At 47.2% G+C, this 22,989-nt stretch overlaps 1 protein-coding gene across 2 annotated transcripts in view; it reads left to right on the top strand.

Moving 5' to 3' along the window:
* Nucleotides 1–11,152: 11,152 nt before the first annotated feature.
* The window catches only part of LOC122543385 (vitamin D3 receptor B-like), a 301,872-nt gene continuing 290,035 nt past the window's right edge, over nt 11,153–22,989 (top strand). The window contains exon 1 of one of the 2 annotated variants that reach the window (XM_043682066.2): nt 11,153–11,269. The gene's annotated coding sequence lies outside the window, so the exon portion shown is untranslated. The remainder of the gene's footprint in view (nt 11,270–22,989) is intronic. The other variant, XM_087985641.1, reaches the window with a different exon arrangement.

Consider the following 22,989-nt stretch of genomic DNA (forward strand, 5'->3'; position numbering starts at 1 on the left):
GCCAACCTCCAGTCTTCCGGCACCTCACCTGTGACTATCAATGATACACATTTCCCAGCTAGGGGCCCAGCAATCACTTCTCTAGTTTCCCACAAAGTTCTTGGGTACACCTGATCAGATCCTGGGGATTTATCCACTTATGTGTTTCAAGACATCCAGCACTTCCTCCTTTGTAATATGGACATTTTTCAAGATGTCACCATCTGTTTCCCTCCATTCTATATCTTCCATGTCCTTTTCCACAGTAAATACTGATGCAAAATACTCGTTTAGTATCTCCCCCATCTCCTGTGGCTGCACACAAAGGCCGCCTTGCTGATCTTTGAGGGGCCCTTTTCTCTCTCTAGTTACCCTTTTGTCCTTAATATATTTGTAAAATCCCTTTGGATTCTCCTTAACTCTATTTGCCAAAACTATCTCATGTCCCCTTTTTGCCCTCCTGATTTCCCTCTTAAGTATACTCCTATTGCCTTTATACTCTTCTAAGGATTCACTCAATCTATCCTGCCTATACCAGAAATATGCTTCCTTCTTTTTGTTAACCAAACCCTCAATTTCTTTTTTCATCCAGCATTCCCTAAACCTACCAGCCTTTCCTTTCACCCTGACAGGAATATACTTTCTCTGGATTCTCGTTATCTCATTTCTGAAGGCTTCCCATTTTCCAGCCGTCCCTTTACCTGTGAACATCTGCCCCCAATCAGCTTTTGAAAGTTCTTGCCCAATACCATCAAAATTAGCCTTTCTCCAATTTAGAACTTCAACTTTTAGATCTGGTCTATCCTTTTCCATCACTATTTTAAAACTAATAGAATTATGGTTGCTGGCCTCAAACTGCTCCCCCACTGACACCTCAATCACCTGCCCCGCTTTATTTCCCAAGAGTAGGTCACATTTTGCACATTCTCTAGTAGGTACAACCACATACTGAACCAGAAAATTTTCTTATACAGACTTAACAAATTTCTCTCCATACAAATCCCTATGGCAGTCCCAGTCTATGTTTGGAAAGTTAAAATCCCCTACCATAACCACCCTATTATTCTTACAGATAACTGAAATCTCCTTACAGATCTGTTTCTCAATTTCCCTTTGACTATTAGGGGGTCTATAATACAATCCAAATAAGGTGATCTTATTTCTCAGTTCCACCCAAATAACTTCCCTGGATGTATTTCCGGGAATATCCTCCCTCAGTACAGCTGTAATGCTATCCCTTATCAAAAAACGCCACTCCCCCTCCTCTCTTGCCTCCCTTTCTATCCTTCCTGTAGCATTTGTATCCTGGAACATTAAGCTGCCAGTCCTGCCCATCCCTGAGCAATGTTTCTGTAATTGCTATGATATCCCAGTCCCATGTTCCTAACCATGCCCTGAGTTCATCTGCCTTCCCTGTTAGGCCCCTTGCATTGAAATAAATGCTGTTTAATTTGTCAGTCCTACCTTGTTCTCTGCTTTGTTTCCACCTGCCCTGACTGTTTTACTCATTTCTTTTCTCAACTGTACCACTCTCAGATTGATCTCTTTCCTCAGTATCTCCCTGGATTCCACCCCCACCTTAACAGTTTAAATCCTCCTGAGCAGCTCTAGCAAATCTCCCTGCCAGTATATTAGTCCCCTTCCAATTTAGGTGCAATCCGTCCTTCTTGTACAGGTCACGTCTACCCCAGAAGAGATTCCATTTGTCCAAAAATGTGAATCCTTCTCCTATACACCAGCTCCTCAGCCATGTATTCATCTACTCTATACGCCTATTCCTACCCTCACTAGCTCACAGCACCGGGAGTAATCCAGATATTACTAGTCTCAAGGATCTCCTTTTTAAATTCCTGCCTAACTCTCTGTAATCTCCCTTCAGAATCTCATCCTTTTCCCTTCCTATGTCATTGGTTCCAATGTGTTTAATGACCTCCTGCTGGTCCCTCTCCCCCGTGAGAACATTCTGCACCCTCTCTGAGACATCCTTGATCCTGGCACCAGGGAGGGAACACACCATTCTGCTTTTTCTCTGCTGGCCACAGAAACTTCTGTCTATGCCTCAGACTAGAGAATCCCCGAACACAATTGATTTTTTGGAACCCGACATACCCCTCGTTGCATTAGGGCCAGTCTCAATACCAGAAACTTGGCTGTTCGTGCTACGTTCCCCTGAGAATCCATCACCCCCTACATTTTCCAAAACAGCATACCTGTTTGAAATGGGGATAGCCGCTCCTGCACTACCTGCCTACCTCTCTTACATTTCCTGGAGTTAACCCATCTATGTGACTGTATCTGTGACTTTTCCCCCTTCCTATAACTGCCATCCCTTACATCTCCTTGCTTTTGTAAGTTCCTCATTGCCTCTGTGTCTCCAACCAATCTAATCGATCTGATAGGATTCAGAACCAATGGCACTTATTGCCGATATAATCCTCAGTAACCCGTAAACTCTCCCAAAACTCCCACATCTGACAAGAAGAGCAGAGCACTCTACTAGGGGCTATTTTTGCTTCTTCCAGTCTACAGACCCAGAAAATAGCACTGTCTTATTCCTCTACAAAACACTGCTCCAGGTTAAATTAATACTTATGGCTTATATTTTTAAGTGTAATCAACAGACATAGCTCAATAAAACATATAATCAAAGAAGAACCCACTCTACTCACTACTGCAGACTTACTGTAAAGCCACACTTAAAAATATTCACTTATCTGTTTCTGTGCTGTGACCTCTCCCAAACAGGTTCCTCCAAGTTTAGTTGTGAAATTCACTGTTTGTTAATTTTCCCAGATGCACTCTGATGTCCAGCGATACATGAATTCAAAACAGCAAAGGCAGTAACTGTGCAGGTTCACTGCTGTTTCAGTTAGCAGTGGGGGTTTCTTTTTCCCTTTCTCTCTCTCTCTCTCTCTCCTGCACTGATCTCACCATATGCTTCCTTTGTCTGTTCCTTTCCCTTTTAAAACTGCTGTTGTTTTGACTTTTTTTTCTCCAAAGTTCCAAAACAATGCAACAGCATATCCAACTGCTCCTAGAATTCAAGGAAATCACCTCCAACACCTAAAATACCTCAAAAAATGAGCAGCCTATTACAGCTAGAAATTTTTCCCATCCTCCATCTTGGAATACCTTAAATATTTCCAAAATGTTTCCCAAAGCTGAATGAATGTTACCATAATAATCTGACAAAGATTTGAAAGTGCTTAGCAGAAGTCAGCAAATGCCAGCAGAGGGCAAGTTTCTGGATCTGCCGGTGAGAACGTGATAAAGGGAAGTTTAGAGCCTCTAAACTCGCTACCCAGAACTCCAGACTACAAGTATTTCAGAGTGCATGTTGCCACAGCAACTCTCACAATCCTTCAGTAACACACCGCCACCACAGAATAACACACGATGGATAATAATACCTCTCAGGTTGTAGAAAACAATACTAAACTATTGAGGTTTTGCTCTCATGGTTTGTTAAGTTAATTTCTCTGCATGTTACCACTTGTACAGTCTGCGCTGTAACATTATTCCATGCAAATACAGCAAGTCTTGGAAACATGATGTTGTGGTAATAACAGAGACCTAGCTTAATGAAGGGCAAGACTGGGTGTTCGATATTCCTGGGTATAAAATATTCAAGAAAGACAGAAAAGGATGGCGGGTTAGCAGTGTTTGTAAAGAAGGGCATTGCAGTACTTATGGTCTTATGGTCTAAAGAAAATGCCTCAGAAGGTTCAAGGCCAGAATCAGAATCAATTTGACTAGAGCAACGGAATAAAAAAGGTACAATTATATTTCCCAGTGTAGTCTGCAGACCACCAACTAGTGGAAAGGATAATAGATTAACAAATCTCCAGGCAAAGTAGAGAGAGGTACCAACATTATACTGCAGTTATAAAGGAGGACTTCCAGTCTTTACTTGGGTAATTGTAGTGTAAGGGGCAGCAAGGGACATGTGTTCCTAGATTGCTCAGCAGAGTTTCATACAGCGTTACGTGTCCAGTCCAAAAGAAAGGAAGTGGGTGAGATGGGACAAGTGGATAAAGTTAGTGGGGAAATATTTAACAGACAGTGATCATTGTATCGTAAGGCCCAGGATGGTGGAGGAGAATGTCATACAACAATCCAGATCACAAAAAATAAATTGGCACGGAGCTGACTTCAAAGGGCAAGAATAGAACTGGGCAGGATTGACTGGAACAAGAGGTTGGCAGGAAAAGCTGTGACTAAATAAAGGGCTATTTTCAAAGAGCAGTTGGTTTGGGTACAGTCAAGGGAAATTCCCTCAAATGGGAGAGGTAGGACAAACAATTCCAGAGTCCTCTAGATAACAAAGGAGGTAGAAATTATCATGAGAAAGAAAAAGTGCAATTCCAATAGGTCTAAGGCAGAAAAGACAATTGAGAACCAAAAAGAATACCAAGGGCTAAGAGAGAAGGTGACAAACCAATTAAGAGAGGCAAAGAGGAATAGTGAAAGAAGACCAGAAGCTAACATAATGGAGAATCCCAAAATCTTCTTCAGGCATTTAAATAGGAAGAGAGTGGTTAAAGGAGACCAGAAAGGGGATTTACACATGGAGACAGGGGACATGGCTGAGGTGTTAACTGAATACTATTGTCAAGACACATGCAAAGAGGACAATGCTGGCCAGACCATGGTGACAGAGGAGGAAGGTCTGCTACTGAAAGGGTTCAAAATGAATAAGGAAGAATAAACTGTTGGTATTTAAAGGTGACAAGGTAATGGGACCAGTTAAGACGCAACCAAGGATTTTGAAGGAATTGAGGGTAGACATTGCGGGAAGTCTTCTCTGGTCTCAGGGAGGTACCAGAAGACTGGAAAATTGCAAACTTTATAGCCTTGCTCAAAAAGAGTATTAGGATAATCAAGTTGTTATCTGTCCTCAACTCTGAGCATTTCGATCAATTGAGGAAAACACTGAAATTTATATGCGCACTATAAAGAAAATAAGAATCACGCTTTTAAATAATTTAGAAATAGTACTATCTATCTACCAACTATCACTTGTTTGGATTGAGAATTGTTATTTTGGCTATGTATTTCTGTATAGTGTATGGTGAAAAGGAAAACTGCATGTAGCTATTTAAAAAGACTTGGACAAAGTCTTACTTTTCATGGTGGTAAACCTCACTGTAGTGAGCCAAGTAGGATTGTCACTTAAATGATCTTTGAAACAAATAGTCTGCTTTTCCCACTTTTGTGCTCCAAGATGCAAAAAACATTACCACTTATTAATTTCCCAATGAATTTTCATCATCATATTGCTGAAGTCAAAATCAGAAACATGATCATCCCCGTCTCAATGCTATTCCACCCTTAGTTTAAATTTGGACTTGGCAATACGTGGTAATACTGGCTCCTAATTATGCCTGGTTGTTATTTGTTATCACACTCTTCAGGAACAGCAGAAGCATATTTATAAACAGTTTGTGAGTGGTTCTGAGAGTGGGTGTACAAGCTGCTCCTGGGAGCAAGAGGTGGAGCTTAAGGACTAGTTCAGTTTAGCCCTTGCACATTCAACTCAGGCTCGACAGTTGAAATTGTAGTGTAACACTAACCACGAACTCTCCCGTCACCATCCAAAACACACACGCACTCCTAGACACACTTCACACTGAACCCCACATAGGCCATCTCTACCAACCCACAAACAATATAAATAGACTCAGGCAGGTCCCCATCGCAACACACACAACTACCCCCACTGCATCCCCCCAGGTTTCTCCACCCTCTTGCACATGGGTGGACTTCAATCAGCACGTGCAGATATACACACACACAATGGCCCTCACTCACGTCGCTTGGTGCTCACCCTCTCACACACCCCTGTCAAAGCTCATGTAAAATACTGCCACCCTCTCACACCAGACCCCTGTTGTAACTCTCCCTTCCACATCACCATCCACTCTCACCCACCACTGCAACCTCTCAATTCCCCTATTCTCAGCTCCCCATGTCCTCCCCACCCCATTCCCCAGATCTCACGTTCCCTAAGACTCATGTTCCCACTCCTCAAATCTCACACCTCTCCGATCATCACGTCCCACCCCATTCTCATGTCTCTCCCACTCTCACACCTCCTAAACACACCCCTCACCACCTCTCAACCACCCACATCTGACCAACCCCCTTTCCTACCCACCCTTCACCTTCCTTCTCACCGCCACCTGCTGACCTCCCTCCGCTCCACCCTCTACCCTCCTCCCGTCCACACGCTCTCCCCTATTCCCTCTCCTCTCACCCCTCTCCCCTCCTCACGCCCTTTAGCCTCAACTCCCTCCCTACATCCTCTACTCCGCACTCCCTCCCCCTCCACACCCGCCCCACTCCCTCCCCTCTTCCCATCCATTCCCCACTCTCCTCCCTCCCCTCCTCTCCCTCCCCATCCCTCTCCCCCCTTTCCCCACCCCCTTTCCCCTGCCCACCCCACCCTCCTCTTCTCCTCCCCTCTCCTCCACACATCCTTCCTCCCCTTGCCTCTCCCCACCTTCAACCCACCTCCCTACACCTCTCCTTCCCCGCCCTCCTCTCCCATTTCCACACCTCACTCACCTCCCTACCTTCCTCTCCCCATTCACTCTGCCCTCCCCTCTCCTTCCCCAACATCCTTCGTAAATCTCAACCCCCCCCACCTCCTCACTCCCCTCCGCCGCCTCTCCAGCCCTCACACTCTCACCCCCACTTCACCCCCCCTCATCACCCTGCTCCTTCCCTCCCTCTCCTCTACCACTACCACTATCTTCTCCCCCACCCAACTCACTCCACTCCTTTCCCCTCTCCTTCGCCAACCTCTTGCCCTGGTCCCTCCTTCACCACGTCCTCACCTCTCCTCTTCCCCGTCCCCTCCTCTACCCCTTCCTTCTCCACCCACTCTCCCTCTCTGATTCTTCATCTCCTCCCTCATTCCCTACCCCTCTCACTCCTCACCCTCCTCAGCCCCCCTTTCCCACCCTCTGTCCCCCTCCTTCTCCACCTTAGTCCTCACCCTCCCGATTCCCCCTCCTTCCTGATGCCCTTTTCCCCCTCCCCAGCCACCTCCTTCCCCAGCCCCTCTCCCCCTCCCTCCTCATTCCCTATCCTATCCCTCCACAGTCCCCTCCTTCCCTAGCCCCTCTCCCCCTCCCTTCTAATTGTCCACCCCCTCCTTCCCCAGCCCCTCTCCTCCTCCTTCCTTATTGTCCACCCTCTCCCTCCCCAGCCCCCTCCTTCCCCAGCCCCCCTCTCCCTCCCTAGCCCCGTCCTGCCCCAAACACACCCCTCCCTCCTTATTCCACACCCTCTCCCTCCACAGCCCTCTCCTTCCTCAGCCCCCCTCTACTTCCCTCCTCATTCCCCACCCTCTCCCTCCATAGCCCCATCCTGCCACAAACACACCCCTCCCTCCTCATTCCCCACCCTCTCCCTCCATAGCCCCCTCTTTCCCCAGCCCCTCTCCCCCCTCCCTCCTCATTCCCCACCCTCTCCCTCCTCAGCCCCCTCCTTCCCCTCCCTCCATAGCACCCTCCTTCCCCAGCCCCTCTCCACACGAAGTAATCTAATCTAAAAAAAATCCAATCCCCACCCTTTCCATCTCCCCCCATCGCACAACACCTCTCCACCTCCTTCTCCCCCTCAGTTCCCTACATCCCTATTACCCAACACCCCCCTTATTCCCTCGCTCCCCCTGTTCCCAACCCCTCCTCCCCCTCATTCCCTCGCTCCCCCTGTTCCCAACCCCTCCTCCCCCTCATTCCCTCGCTCCCCCATCCGCCTCGCTCCCCCTCTCTCCCCTCTTCACCTCACTCCCCCATCTCCTCGCTTCCCCCATTCCCCAATCCCCCTCCCACTCATTCCTCAACACCCCCCTCATTCCCCAAACCCCCACCCACACATTCTCCAACACCCCTCGTTTCCCAACCCCCCTCCCCTTCATTCCCCAACCCCACCTAATTCCCCAACCCTCCTCCCCCTCATTCCTCAAACCCTCCTCTCCCTCATACCCCAACCCCTCCCCCATTCCACAATGCCCCCTCATTCCCCAACCCCTCTCCACCCTCATTCCACAACCCCTCTCCACCCTCATTCCCCAACCCCCTCTGCCCCCGCATTCCCCACCCCTCCCCCCTCATTCCCCACCCCCCTCATTCCCCAACCCCCTCTGCCCCCTCACTCCCCAACCCCCTCTGCCCCCTCATTCCCCAACCCCCTCTGCCCCCTCATTCCCCAACACTCCTACTCCCTCATTTCCTAACCCCCCTCCCCCTCATTCCCTAACCCCCTCTCCCCCCTCATTCCCCAACCCCTTCATTCCCCCAACCCCCTCATTCCCCAACCCCCTCTCCCCCCTCATTCCCCCAACCCTCTCCCCCCTCATTCCCCCAACCCCTCTCCCCCCTCATTCCCCCAACCTTCTCCCCCCTCATTCCCCAACCCCTCCCCCCCCTCATTCCCCAACCCCTCCGCCCCCTCATTCCCCAACCCCCTCCCCCCTCATTCCCCAACCCCCTCCCCCCTCATTCCCCAACCCCCTCATTCCCCAACCCCCTCTCCCCCCTCATTCCCCCAACCACTCTCCCCTCATTTCCCCAACCCCTCTCCCCCCTCATTCCCCCAACCACTCTACCCCCTCATTCCCCCAACCACTCTCCCCCTCATTCCCCCAACCACTCTTCCCCCTCATTCCCCCAACCACTCTTCCCCCTCATTCCCCCAACCATTCTCCCCCCTCATTCCCCCAACCCCCTCATTCCCCAACCCCTCTGCCCCTCATTCCCCAACCCCCCCTCATTCCGCAAACCCCCTCCCCCTCATTCCCCAACCCCTCCCCCTTATTCCCCAACCCCAACTCCTCCCTCCTTCCCCAACCCCCCGATTCCCCAACCGCCCCCTCATTCCCCAACCGCCCCCTCATTCCCCAACTCCTCCCCCGTCCTTCCCCGACCCCCTCCCCCCTCCTTCTCCAACCCCCCTCTCCGCCCTCATTCACCAACCCCCTCCCCCCTCATTTCCCAACCCCCCCTCTCCCCGTCATTCCCCAACCCCCTCATTCCCCAACCGCCCTCTCCCCCCTCATTCCACAACCCCCCCCTTCATTCCCCAACCGGCCTCTCCCCCCTCATTCCCCAACCCCCTCTCCCCCCTTCATTCCCCAACCCCCTCTCCCCCCTTCATTCCCCAACCCCCCTTCATTTCCCAACCCCCCCACATTCCCCAACCCCCATTCATTTCCCAACCCCCATTCATTCCCCCTAATTCCCCAACCCCCTCATTCGCCAACCCCCTCATTCCCCAACCCCCTCTCCCCCCTTCATTCCCCAACCCCCTCTCCCCCCTTCATTCCCCTCTCCCCCCTCATTCCCCAACCCCCCTCCCCTCTCATTCCCCAACCCCTCTCATTCCCCACCCCCCTCATTCCCCAACCCCTCTCATTCCCCACCCCCCTCTCTCCCCTCATTCCCCACCCCCTCCCCCCTCATTCCCCACCCTCTCCCCCCTCATTCCCCACACCCCCTCATTCCCCACCCCCTCCCCCCTCATTCCCCACCCCCCTCTCTCCCCTCATTCCCCACCCCCCTCTCTCCCCTCATTCCCCACCCCCTCCCCCCTCATTCCCCACCCTCTCCCCCCTCATTCCCCACACCCCCTCATTCCCCACCCCCTCCCCCCTCATTCCCCACCCCCCTCTCTCCCCTCATTCCCCACCCCCCTCTCTCCCCTCATTCCCCACCCCCCTCTCTCCCCTCATTCCCAACCCCCCCTCTCTCCCTCATTCCCCACACCCCCTCATTCCCCACCCCCCTCTCCCCCTCATTCCCCACCCCCCCTCATTCCCCACCCCCCTCTCCCCCTCATTCCCCACCCCCTTCTCCCCCCTCATTCCCCATCCCCCCTCATTCCCCCCCTCTCCCCCACCCCCCCATTCCCCTCTCCCCCCTCATTCCCCCACCCCCCCCATTCCCCCCCTCATTCCCCCACCCCCCCATTCCCCTCTCCCCCCACATTCCCCACCCCTCCCCCCCTCATTTCCCCCTCCCCCCTCATTCCCCCCTCATTCCCCCCTCCCCCCTCATTCCCCACCCCCCTCTCATTCCCCACCCCCCCTCTCATTCCCCTCTCATTCCCCCCCCATTCCCCACCCCCCCTCTCATTCCCCACTCCCCCTTCATTCCCCCCTCCCCCTTCATTCCCCACCCCCCTCATTCCCCACCCCCTTCTCCCCCCTCCATTCCCCACCCCCCCTCCCCCCTCCATTCCCCACCCCCCCTCCCCCCTCCATTCCCCACCCCCCCTCCATTTCCCCCCCCGCTCCATTCCCCACCCCCCTCTCCCCCTCCATTCCCCACCCCCCTCGTTCCCCACCCCCCCTCGTTCCCCACCTCCCCCCCTCATTCCCCACCCCCCTCCATTCCCCCCCCTCATTCCCCACCCCCCTCTCCCCCCCCTCATTCCCCACCCCCCTCTCCCCCCCCTCATTCCCCACCCCCCTCTCCCCCCCCTCATTCCCCACCCCCCTCTCCCCCCCCTCATTCCCCACCCCCCTCTCCCTCCTCATTCCCCACTCCCCTCTCCCTCCTCATTCCCCACCCCCCCTCCTCATTCCCCACCCCCCTCTCCCTCCTCATTCCCCACCCCCCTCTCCCTCCTCATTCACCACCCCCCTCATTCACCACCCCCCTCATTCCCCACCCCCCTCTCTCCCCCCTCATTCCCCACCCCCCTAACTCCCCCTCATTCCCCACCCCCCTCCTCATTCCCCATCCCCCCCTCATTCCCCACCCATTCCCCCCCACTCATTCCCTTCCCCCCCTCATTCCCCACCCCCCCCTCTCCATTCCTCAGTCTTCTCCTTCTCCAATCCGTCTTCCCCTCATTCACGAGCCCCCTCCTTCTATGTACATTTGTGAAAGAAAGCTTCAATTAAACGATGTAAATATTTAGTGTAACGAAACCTTTAAGGCTGGAAAGTCTCCAATTTGAACTGTTTACTTTTTCTGGCTGCTCCTTCCTCGTGACGCACGAACACACCCCTTTCCACGAGATCATGTAGCCTACCGCCGCTCGCCTTTCTGATTGACAGAATTATTGCCTAATGGCTGACGAGAGTCCTAATATACCTTGTTCGTATTGAACGTTTCTCAACAGGATTGACCAATGGTATGTGAAGTGGGTGGGTTCAGCGCCGAAGTCCAGTCAGTGAAAAGCGATCGAGTGGGAGCGACTTTGAGTGAATGTTTCTTCGGGGGGTAAGGGTTGGACAGCGGGTTTCTGAAGGGAGACGGTGCTACCTGTTTAGGTGGTAAGTGGATTCGGAATCATGGCTCCTTTTCATGATAGGCTGAGCTGTGTAAGCGAGGTGGTGATGAGCGGACAGTGACGGTGATCGGAGCAACGAGAGCACTGATTGTTTTAGCAACGGGTGCGCCAAGAGAGCAAGGTCATATGGACGAGGCCTGCCCGCGGTAGTGATAGGGTTAATGCCCCAGGACCATCTTGTGGGGGTGGAGTACCAAAGTGGGTGTCTAGTGGGTGAGGAATGAGTACTCGTTTTGGAGTTTGAGAAGTGCCACAAAGTTAACTGTTGGGTGAGATCCATTTCGTGCCCGTGAAGTGAACTCAAAGTTCTTATACTCGTTTTGAATATTTACTTTTGCTTCATATTTGTCACGTTTTGACAATCCAATTTTTTATTTTTTTTATTTTTCTAAATTCTTACCTGCCCACCTAAAATGTCAGTTTAGTTTGGATTTGTCTCGGAGCCAAATGTCAACAAATGAAGACCTTGTCAGCACCCCTAACGTTAGGAAACACTTCAATTTAGGAGTGTTTGAGCAACGGAGTTGTTAAAATCTTAACCGCCCTGACTATGTCAAGAGCATGATAGAGCAGTCTGTTTAAATCTAAACTAACCCTTCAGAGATCAGTCCATCTTTAGTACTTGCAGCTTAATTGCTATACAACAATGGTTTCAGGTAACTGTTTCACTCTTTAGAAATAAAAATGTTTGAAAGGTTATCACATTTGAAGGTTTTTGTGGATTGGATCCTTGAAATCAGCAGTTTGCATGTTTTGATTTGTCAGAGGTCTACTGCATAGAATAAGGCCTCTTGTCCCATCGAGTCTGCTAGTCAATAGCAATTCCCTAACTAGTCTGATCTCTCTCCCTGACACTTGGCCTGTTGTGAATGTACATCTCAATGCTTTAGTGTTGAGGGCTTGTCTCTCCTACCCTTTGCAGGTAGGAGTTTCAAATTGCCACTACAAGGTGAAAAGTTCTGTCTCAACCTACTGTCTCAACTAGTGTTCTCCAACTGCCAAGGAGCAGTTCCTGTCTACCCTATCTGTGCCCCTTGTTATGCATGTAAGTCATCATTCTCATGCCTCTTGATCTGTAACTATAATGCAAATAACTCCAGTCTATCCAATTTCTCTCAATAACTAAAACATTCTAGCCCTGGCAACATCCTGGGTAATGTCTTCCATGCTGAAAATGTGTTGCTGGGAAAGCGCAGCAGGCCAGGCAGCATCTAAGGAGCAGGAGAATTGATGTTTCGGGCATGAGCCTTTCCTGAAGAAGGGCTTGTGCCTGAAATGTTGATTCTCCTGCTCCTTGGATGCTGCCTGACCTGCTATGCTTTTCCAGCAACACATTCAGCTCTGATCTCCAGCATCTGCAGTCCTCACTTTCTCCTCCATGCCCCCTCCAATGCAATATAATCTCTAACTCCACACAATACAAGCTGTGGCCTAACCAATATTTTGTACAGTTCCAGCATAGGCCCTCTGGTCTAAACTCTAGGCTTCAGCTAACAAGTGCCAACTTAATCACTGAGGAGAAAGTGAGGTCTGCAGATGCTGGAGATCAAAGTTGAAACTTTATTGCTGGAACAGCACAGCAGGTCAGGCAGCATCCAGGGAACAGGAGATTCGACGTTTCGGGCACAGGCCCTTCTTCAGGAACTTAATCACTATCTACCCCTTCTACCTTGGAGGCTAGTAGGCATAGACATGGTCCCTCTGATCCTTGCTGTTGCCTAGGGTCCTACTGTTCACTAATTCCACTGCCAAGTGCCTCACCCTTGGTGAATTCTACTGGAGGAAGTTGTGGAGCCTAGTATAATTAAATTCCTTGAGTGAATTTTGTCTTCTGCTGGTCAGCCTAGTTATATCAAACAAAAACACATTATCTGCCTGCAGCCCTCTATACTTAAAGTTTCCTAATGTTATGGCCTGAACTCTCTCTCATGGCCTCGACCCCCATCACACACCAGGCCTTGTTATCTCAGTCTATCATTAAACACGACCTATTGTTAGCCACTAACAATCTCCATTAATAGCTATTCACCTTTCCAGTCAGATTATCAACTTGTTTCTGTCCAACTGTTCTTTTCTCTCTAGGCTGTATACCTACTAATTACTTCTCACCCCCACCTCACCTGGAAAAAGTGAGGACTGCAGATGGAGTCCAAGTGGGTAGTGCTGGAAAAGTGCAGTAGGTCAGACAGCATCAGTGGAGTAGTCTACATCTCTCCACGCTTCAGGCTCACTGCCTTTATTCCTGATGAAGGGCTTTTGCCCGAAACGTCGATTTCGAAGCTCCCTGGATGCTGCCTGAACTGCTGTACTCTTCCAGCACCACTAATCCAGAATACACTTTGGGCAAAGCAGGTCAGGCAGCATCTGAGGAACAGCCAAGTCTTGCTCCTCAGATGCTGCCAGACCTGCTATGCTTTTCCAGCACCACTCTAATCTTGACTCTGATCTCCAGCATCTGCAGTACCCATGTTTGTCTACATTAGACCTCTACCCTTCACTGGGAATGGGAGAAGGTGATAGATGGGGGTTAACTGGTAGATGGCACCACCCTCTTGACTTTTTCCAAGTTGGAGAATTGGATGAGGTGGGGTAGAGGGGACATTGAGTTCACTAGTTTCTAATCAGACTTCTAGTTTCTCAATCTCTTATTCTTCCACCCCCCCCCCCCCACCCCCTGCAATCTAACCCTCCAACTTGGCACCATCCTCTTGACTTGTCAATCTTCCCATTCCTGAAGAAGGGCTAATGCCCGAAACGTCGATTCTCCTGTTCCCTAGATGCTGCCTGACCTGCACTTTTCCAGCAACACATTTCCATCTCTAATCTTCCCACCCAATCTGCTCCACCCTCCCCCTGACCTATCACCCCCTCTTCCACCTTCCTGATGAAGGACTTGTGCCCAAAATGTCAATTCTCATACTTGTATGCTGCCTGGCCTGTTTTTCCAGCAACACCCTCTTTGACATTTTTCTCTTCTCTTTTCTCCCTCCTTCATCCTATCTTGTGCATCTAAACCAACACTTTCCTAGCTCCTATCAGCTAAGGATGGATCACTGGATGTGAAACATTTAACTTTGATTTCTCTTCACAGATGCTGCCAGACCTGCTGAGTCTCTCCAGCAACTTCTGTTTTTGTTTGATTTTAGTGTCTACAGTTTTTATCTAGCCTGTTTAATCCTCTAATCTAAGGCTATCTCTTGAATTACCACCATGACAATTTTTGTCTGCAAACTTGATGATCACCATGACATTCAAGTTTTGTAGGCATCATTTTAATGTATCATGCACAATTTGTTTCTTGTGCTAAACTTCATTTGGAGAAAGAGCTGAAGAGCAACTTAACACTAATCACTTTGTTTCCCACATTTTGGGAGTGGAGGTGACAATTCTAATGCCACCCATTTTGGGTCAGTCTGTTTGTCTCCTGTCGCAGCAAAAACAAACTCTGTTAAAAGTAAAAAATATTGTGGTGGGCTCCATCCAGGGCTGCCATTGATTCCTCCATTTGGAGGAAATGGGATACCTCAAGATTTGAGGAATAAGATGTACATTTTTTTTTTTGGAAAGACCAGGTTTGATTAGTCAGTATGGCTGTGAGATCATGCCCCTAAAATTTGTGAAACTACTTTTGAAGTGACCAGGAAGGTAGAGTTTAAAAATAACCAATACCAGGTTCTCATCCAACAGGCTTATTTGGGATCACTTGTGGTTGTGGAGCAGAATCATAAGATGCAGACTTCATAGCAACAGGATTGCTGTGTCATGGAATGTAATAAATTTTAGCTTTGGTCATTTGTTTAGAATGACTTAGTTTTGGTTCCTTTTGGTCTAGAAACCAACAAAAGGTTGTGGGCAGGGCAGTAGATTTAGTCTACTGTACATTGATTTTTCAGTAAAGCTTTAAGGTTCCATATGTAGGTTGCTTTGGAAGGTTGGGTTGCATGGAATTGCAGGATCTGGCAAATTGGACACAATTGGCTTGATAGTAGGAAGCTGAGGGTAATGGTGGAAAGAGGCTTCAGACAGGAGGCCTGTGACTAGTGCTGTACCTCTGGTCAGTGCTGGCTGTTTTTTGTCAGAGGCTGAGGGTTGATCTTTAGGGGCTCAAAATAAAGGGGCATGGATAGAGTAAACAGATGTGGCTTCTTTGAGTTTGGGAGTCCAGAATGAGAAGGCATGGTTTTAAGATGAAGGAAAGAATATAGAATATATAAAAGGGACCTAAGGGGCAATGTTTTTCAGAGGGTGGTGCATGTATGGAATGAGCTGCCTGACAAAGCTGTGGAGCCTAGTACAACTAAATGCCTTAGACATCTGGATGGGTTTCTGAATAGAAGGGTTGAAGGATATGGGCTAAGTGCTGGCAAATGGGACTAGATTAAATATCTGGTCAGCATAGACCAGTTGGACTGAAGGGTCTGTTTCCATGCTGTATAACTGACTCTGACTCTATTATTCTTTCTCATACAAATTATTGATATAGATAACACAAGGCAAATTTTGCAGATGACCCTAAAATAGGGAGCATTGTGGACAGTGAGGAAGGCTATTAGAAATTGCAGCAGGACCTTGGTCAGCTAGGGATGTGGGTTGAGAAATGGCAAATAGTTTAATACAGATGAGTGAGGACTTGATTTTTGGAAAGTCAAATCAATGTAGGAGTTTCATAAGAACACAGAATCAGGAGTACGCAATCTAGCCCTTCAAGCCTGCTCAGCCACTAAGATCATGGCTCCACTCCATTTACCCACGTTTTCACCATATCCCTTCCTTTACTTCAAAAAAGTAAAGGATTTAGCTTTTTGCTTTAAAAGCAATTACTGATGTAGTGTCCACCCTTCCCTGGGCAAGGAATTCCTTAGATTAACAACCCTCTGGGTGAAGAACTTCCTTCTCCATTCAGTTCTGAACCTGCTTCCTCTAATCTTGAGGCCATGCCCTCTTGTCAGAGTTTCACCTACAATGGAAACATCCTATCTATTTTATCTTTTTTCCCCCCCCCATTCCTACTTCCAATAAATATAATCCCAATCTGCTCAGTCTCTCCTCCTAAGCCAGAATCAACCTAGTGAGTCTCTTTTGCATCCCTGCCATTTACTCTTAGGGAGACCAAATCTGCACACATTCCTCCAGGTGCTATCTCACCAGCACCTTGTATGGCTGTAACATTACCCCTCTGCTTTTAAACGCAGCCTCTTTAGCAATGATGGATGGAATTCCATTTGCCTCCCTAATTACCTGTTATACCTGCAGACTGACCTTCTGTGATTCACGCACAAGGACACCCCAGGTCCCTCTACAAATCTGCATGCTGCAACTTTTTACCATTTAAGTAATCTGTTTTGCTGTTACTCCATACAAAATGTATGACTTCACATTTACTAACACTGTATTCTATCTGCCATACAGTTGCCCACTCTGTATCTATGGTCCTCTGCACACTTTGCTCTGCTGCTCATGTTGCTGGCAAACTTTGGTACTGTACATGTGGTCCCAACTCAATCATTTATATAAATTGTAAATATTTGTGGTCTCCACACTGATCCTTGAGGCACACCACTAGTCACTGATTGCCAGCCAGAACAGCACTTGCTTATCCCCACTCTTTGCTTCCTGACAGTCAACTAATCCTCTATCCATGCTAGTACTCTACCCCTAATGCCATGCATCCTTATCTTATGCAGCAGCCTCATGTGGCACATTGTCATAGTGAATGGTAGGGCCTTGAGTGTGGTGGAACAGAGGAACCTTGGAGTTCCAGGTGCATGTTATCTGAAAGTGGCATCACAGGTAGACTGGGCATTGAAGCTTTTGGCACACTGGGCTTCAATTGGTCAGGGCATTGAGTATAGAAGTTGGAAAGTGTTTTATTTGCAGTTGTACAGACATTGAGGTTGCACTTGGAGTATTGTGTTCAGTTTTGGTCACCTTCTTATAGGAAGAATGTTCTTAAACTGGAAAGTGTGCAGAAGAAATTAACAATGTTGCTAGGACTCTAGGTTCATATAAGATCATGAGGCATAGGGTGAATACACTGACTTTTCCCAGGGTTGGTGAATTGAGGACTAGAGGGCATCAGTTTAAGGTTAAAGAATAAAGGGAACCTGAGGGACAATGTTTTCACAGGGTGGTCAGCATATGGAATGAGCTGTTGTGGAAGTGGTTGAGGCAGGTGCATTAACAATATTGAGTCAGTCAGATGATTGTCAATAGGAAAGGTTTAGAAGGAAATGGCCCTAACCTCTTGGGGTTGGAGCCAAAGGGCCTGTCTGTGCTGTAGGTCTGACTCTAAAAGTAAATATGCAATTTAAATGTACAACACTTTTTTTTTTAAAAAAAAGGTGTTAACTGAATGACTAGCATAATGCTAATGTACTGTCCAGAAGATAATTTAAATGACTTGTGGAAAAGCAGTGTGCCTAATCATTGAAACAGCAAGGAGTGGAAACTTTTTAATCTTTAGGTTAGTCTGAAGTCATAGTTGTCATATAACAAATATCTCCTAATTCAATGAGATTACTATCAAAATTCATCTGAGCTGCAATTGCAGTCCTATAGAATAAACAACTTGTATCATGCCTTTTATTTATATATCCTCCCAAAGTGCTGCTCCTCCAAAGGAGGACACCTAAGCTGGTGCCCTGTCATGTCACAGGAACCTAGTAATGTTTCTCATTGAGACAATTGTCAGCATCTTATTGATGTAGGTTGAGGGATCAATATTCAAGTGTTCAAGAATGTAACAAGTGTTTCCTCAGTAGTTAGGATAGTGAAGAAGGTACTTGGTATGCTTTCCTTTATTGGTCAATACTGAGTATAGGAGTTAGGTCATGTTGTGGCTGTACAGGACACTGGTTATTCCAGTTTTGGAATATTGTATGCAATTCTGGCCTTCCTATCAAAGGTGGTTGTGAAACTTGAAAGGATCAAAAGACTTGCAGTGATGCTGCTGGGGTTGGAGGATTTAGTTAATAGACAAGCTGAATAGGCTGGGGCTATCTTTTTTCATGGGGGCTGAGGGGTGACATTGGAGGCTTATAAAATCATGAGGGGCATGGATAGGGTAAATTGACAGTCTTTCTCTGGGGTTGGAGTCCAGAACTAGAGGGCATATGTTTGGGGTGAGAAGGAAAAGATGAGACCAAAGAGGCAATGTTTTCATGCAGACAGTGCATGTATAGAATAAGCTACCTGAGGAAGTGATGGGGGCTGGTACAACTGCAACACTTAAAAGGCACCTGAATAGATATGAATAGAAGGGTTTAGAGGCAAAGGCTCAAGTGCTGGCAAATGGGACTAATTAGGTTGGATATCTGGTCAGCATGGATGAAAGACCCTTCAGTCCAATTCCATGCTATACATATCTCCCTCTAACTGGAGATGATGGCATCTGAGGCTGGCTCTTCAGTGTGATTCTGCTCCTTCAATGTGCATAGAATAGTGAGTATGTTGTTCATCCTGTTGAACCTGTTCTACCACCTTAGTTATGTTGTGGTTGAACTGTGTACGTCTACTTTTTTGTTCCATATTCCTTTTACCTTAGATAGTTTTTAAGCATTCAACTGACTCCAAGGTCTAAACGGCCAGGGCTGGATGCACTTGACTTGGTATCTTGGTCAGGTTGTTGAAGACTCCTTCTGTGGCAGGTATAAAGAAGGACCTGCAAGTTGAGATACTAAGGCATGTTTTCTTCTAATAGAACATGGAATTGCAACTAAGAATGGCATGTGACTTAGAGCCTTCAGTATTACTGGTTGTGACAAGTGGACTACACTTGGGAGTGAATTAATAGGGCTGCATATGTCTTTGGTATAGAGAAGCAAATTCCAGGTGAGGTTAGTCCTTGTAGAAAGTTTGGTGGGATTGTGGCCAGGAGAGATGTCAGAGCTGGTAATGACCCTCTGCAAGGTAGAAGTCCAGGCTAGGTAACAGCACTGTTTATCAGGTTTAATTAGTTTTTCTAGTCCCACTTATGTCCTTGATTCTTCTGATGGCTTGTCAGTTTCAAAACTTCATTCCACCCACTTGGTGTGGGATGTTCAGGCATCCAATACATTCCTTGTGTTATCTATCTTGTTTTCACCTCTGGCAAACACTGCTTTTGCTAAACCTAGCCTTGGTATGGAATTTCTTTGCAACCTAGTTTGTATCCAGATCCAATTGTTGCTTGGTGTACATATTTTGGAACAAGTCTGCTATTACTAAAGCTTTCAACATTGTCAAGGTGAGACAAACTTCATTGCTGAAGCTGATTTTGAGATAATAGTATTCTGGCAGGGAGGGTAACTCTAACAAAATTCAATCAGATTGTTTGAACTACACAAACATTTTACACTTGATAGATGAGTTAGGCCTATTGTACATGGAGCATACCTTCCTGACGTTTGGTCCCTCAACAGCTAGTCCTTTCCATCTTGCTGTTTTGTTACTTCAGTGGTCTGAGACTTGGCTTGCTTCTAGCAGCATAGTAACTGACCAGACTATCTGATGGATACTCTACTTTTGCAGTTCATAGCTGCTTGCTTTATCTATACACTTTTTTTGACTACTTGTGTATTCTTTGGATCAGTAGAAAGATAAGGCTAGTGGCTGCCTAGTTTAAAAAAACTCCCTTTGGCTGCTGTTGACTGCCCTTGGTGCAGAGGCCAGGTTACTTGAAGGTATGGAACTGAATGAATGTTTGCTAGAAAAGCACAGCAGGTCAGGCAGCATCCAAGGAGCAGGAGAATTGACATTTTGGGCATGAGCCCTTCAGGAAGGTGTTTGAAAGTATGGAAAACTTTGTAAACCACTTTAGTTTGAAGGATTTTTCAGTTACGACTTATGTCACTTCTAGATTATAAAATCCTGTACCACTTTCAAATGTGAAAGTTACATCTCATGGCATAGTGAGATGTTTTCTGTCACTGAATAAGTGAATTGACCTGATACGGGACTGGTTCTTTGCCAACCTGGTTTCTAGAAAACTATAGGTAAGTGACTTTTTGTTCCTCTGAGGTCCTCTTACACCCCAGAATACCATAATTGTTCATGCTTAACAAATTGTAGGTAGGAACAATCCCATTTGGTCATTCTCCCCACACCTGATTGGAGTCCCCCTGTTAATATTGGGGGTGGGGGGGGTGCAGGCAGGAGGGGAAAGTGGATACAACACTGGGGCAGTGGCTTGATCTATAGGATTAGTGGGGTTGAAACCAGTGAGTGCAGAACAAAACAATAAATATTGAACTGCTCCAAACTTTCAATTAGAATACTTGCTTCCTCCTACACTTCATTACTTGGGCTGAATCTTTTTGGCTTGAGTTTTATTTTTGTCTTTTCATAGAAGCCCTGCTAAATTTCTTGTATCTAACCAAATGTCTCCATAATCTAGCTCACTCAATGGTGTCCCTCATTCCCTGCATTGCAGGCAAGGATCTGAAGGTCCCATTGGACAGGATCCTGCAGATGCAGGACTTGGGCCTCTCTAGGACCACCAGTGGAGGCCACTATGCCAGCCTGGTTCAAGATTGCCATCCAGCTTAGTGCAGTCTTTGCCTGGAGGAATGCTCTGCACTGAAGTTCAGTCCTTTTCTAATCTGCCAGTTTAAACAGCAGCTTCTCTCCAATATTTCCAACTTCTACTACTACACTCCCCTCCCACTCAAGGCTCCAGCTCTTGCCATTCCATTCCCTGCAACATCATCCCTCACTTGCACTCCTCCACTCCAACACTACTCATCCTGCATGTCATCTGAGCTGTCCACTCAGTCACTTGGGGCATCTCCCCATCTGTGCCAACAGTGAGTGCTGTTCTATCCACTCCCCCTCATGCCTGTGCTCACTCTGAGAAACTCTCCAAGCAGGAACAGTCAAGACATGTAATGACTGCTTGACACTGGTTGTTTGTTTTTGGGTAGACAGTCCAGATTCAGTCCCAAAGTGTCCAAGCCCCCTGACTGACTAGCATGGGATGCTACCTTTGCCCTTGATTCCCTTTAACTTAAAATCTGTGCCTCATCCCTGAATCTTAATCACCCAGCCACTTCTAGTAAAGGAATTTGAGATTAATTACCTTACAAAATTTGTCATGTCCTAAATGGTGACTGCATACTCAAATTATGCCCTGTGGCCCTAGACTTATCCCATGAGGGGATACAGCCTCTCGTCAATCCACTAATCTATCTCTAATCTTCAATGAGTTTAGGCCCAACATACTTGTCAGATCATTCACCTATGATATTGATGTAGGGAAAAGTGAGGTCTGCAGATGCTGGAGATCAGAGATGGAAATGTGTTGCTGGAAAAGTGCAGCAGGTCAGGCAGCATCTAGGGAACAGGAGAATCGACGTTTTGGGCATTACTATGATATTGATGTAGTAAGCCTTTGGAATGATACAGTACCAGTATGCCTCCCCTTGGATAAGGGGACCAAAACTGTTCAGTATTCAGTGGTATATTTTTTTTGTTTAAAATACTTTTCCTACTTTACCCTTTTGAAATAAAGACCAACATTCCATTTTGCCTTCTCCATACCTCCTAAACCTGGATGTTATGGGTTTTGATTCATGTTTGAGAACCCAAAAACACTCTGCTACAACTTTCTGTAGTCTTTTCCCACACATGGTACTCAGCTCTTCTACTTCTGCCAAACCAATTTTTTTACATATGGCATCTCCAAGTTTCTGCTGGCATCCTCACTACTTTTGTCATCCACAAATTTGGTGATAGCACATTCACTTCTCACATACTCCATTATTACAGGTTGCCATTCTGAAAATGGCACCCCATGTTCACTGTCCTCTATCTATTACATCTTACTTCACAAAGAAGCAACACCATGGGCTCCTAGTCGATGGTGGGACTTTTAATCAAGCATTACTAATAATCTGTCCTGCTCAGTATCTGAACTGTAACAAATTTTGTCACATGACTTTGCATTAAGCCATGCTGATTCTGTTTTATTGTGCACTCTTTAAAATCCTCAATTTATAATGTAGACCAGGAAAATCATCCAATGGTGGATGTTAAGCTAACTGGCCATAGTATCTATCTTGTCTGCCTCCTTCATGAATAAAGATGTTACATTAAGTTTCTAATCCCCTAACTTGCCTGAATGAAGGATTCATAGAAGATTGCTCCTTGTATACCTCCTTTTCAATTCCTGTGCTGTTTCTAGTTCTTCACCATTTCCCCAACCTTTTTCTGTGTTCACTTCAGCTTTATCCTCTTATAGAAGAGGCAAGCCAGCTTGCCCCCAGTTTTTTTTTGTATTCCTTTGCTTTTGGATAATTTCTTTGGCTTTTAAAACTTCCCCAATCCTGATTTGCAGCTAATCTGCCACATTGAATATTACTACTTTCAATCTGGTGCTATCCTTTATCAGTTAGTCTTCCTGACTGGGCCACATCTCTTGAGCATCTAGGACTCTTAAATATCTGCCATTGTTCCTCAGTTGCTCTTTCTGCTACATATTCCCCCATCTGCTCCAAACCAACTCTGCCCTAATTATTACACTTCAGTTTTAGCACAGTTTTTATGACTAAGTTTCTTTCAGTGCTAAATTCAAATGAGAATTTACTTGACACTCATCCATTTCTGTGCTGTGACTCAATTAAACTAATGTTCCCAGACTTGCAAATGGCTAATCCTTGGTTGGATCTACAATAATAAACCAATATTAACCCTCATTATCACTTTAATTACTAACCTAATCTCTCCTCC

This window comes from Chiloscyllium plagiosum, unplaced genomic scaffold, assembly GCF_037043375.1.
Source record: "Chiloscyllium plagiosum isolate Xiang-an unplaced genomic scaffold, Cpla_swu_hap1 HiC_scaffold_53X, whole genome shotgun sequence".
NCBI lineage: Eukaryota > Metazoa > Chordata > Chondrichthyes > Orectolobiformes > Hemiscylliidae > Chiloscyllium > Chiloscyllium plagiosum.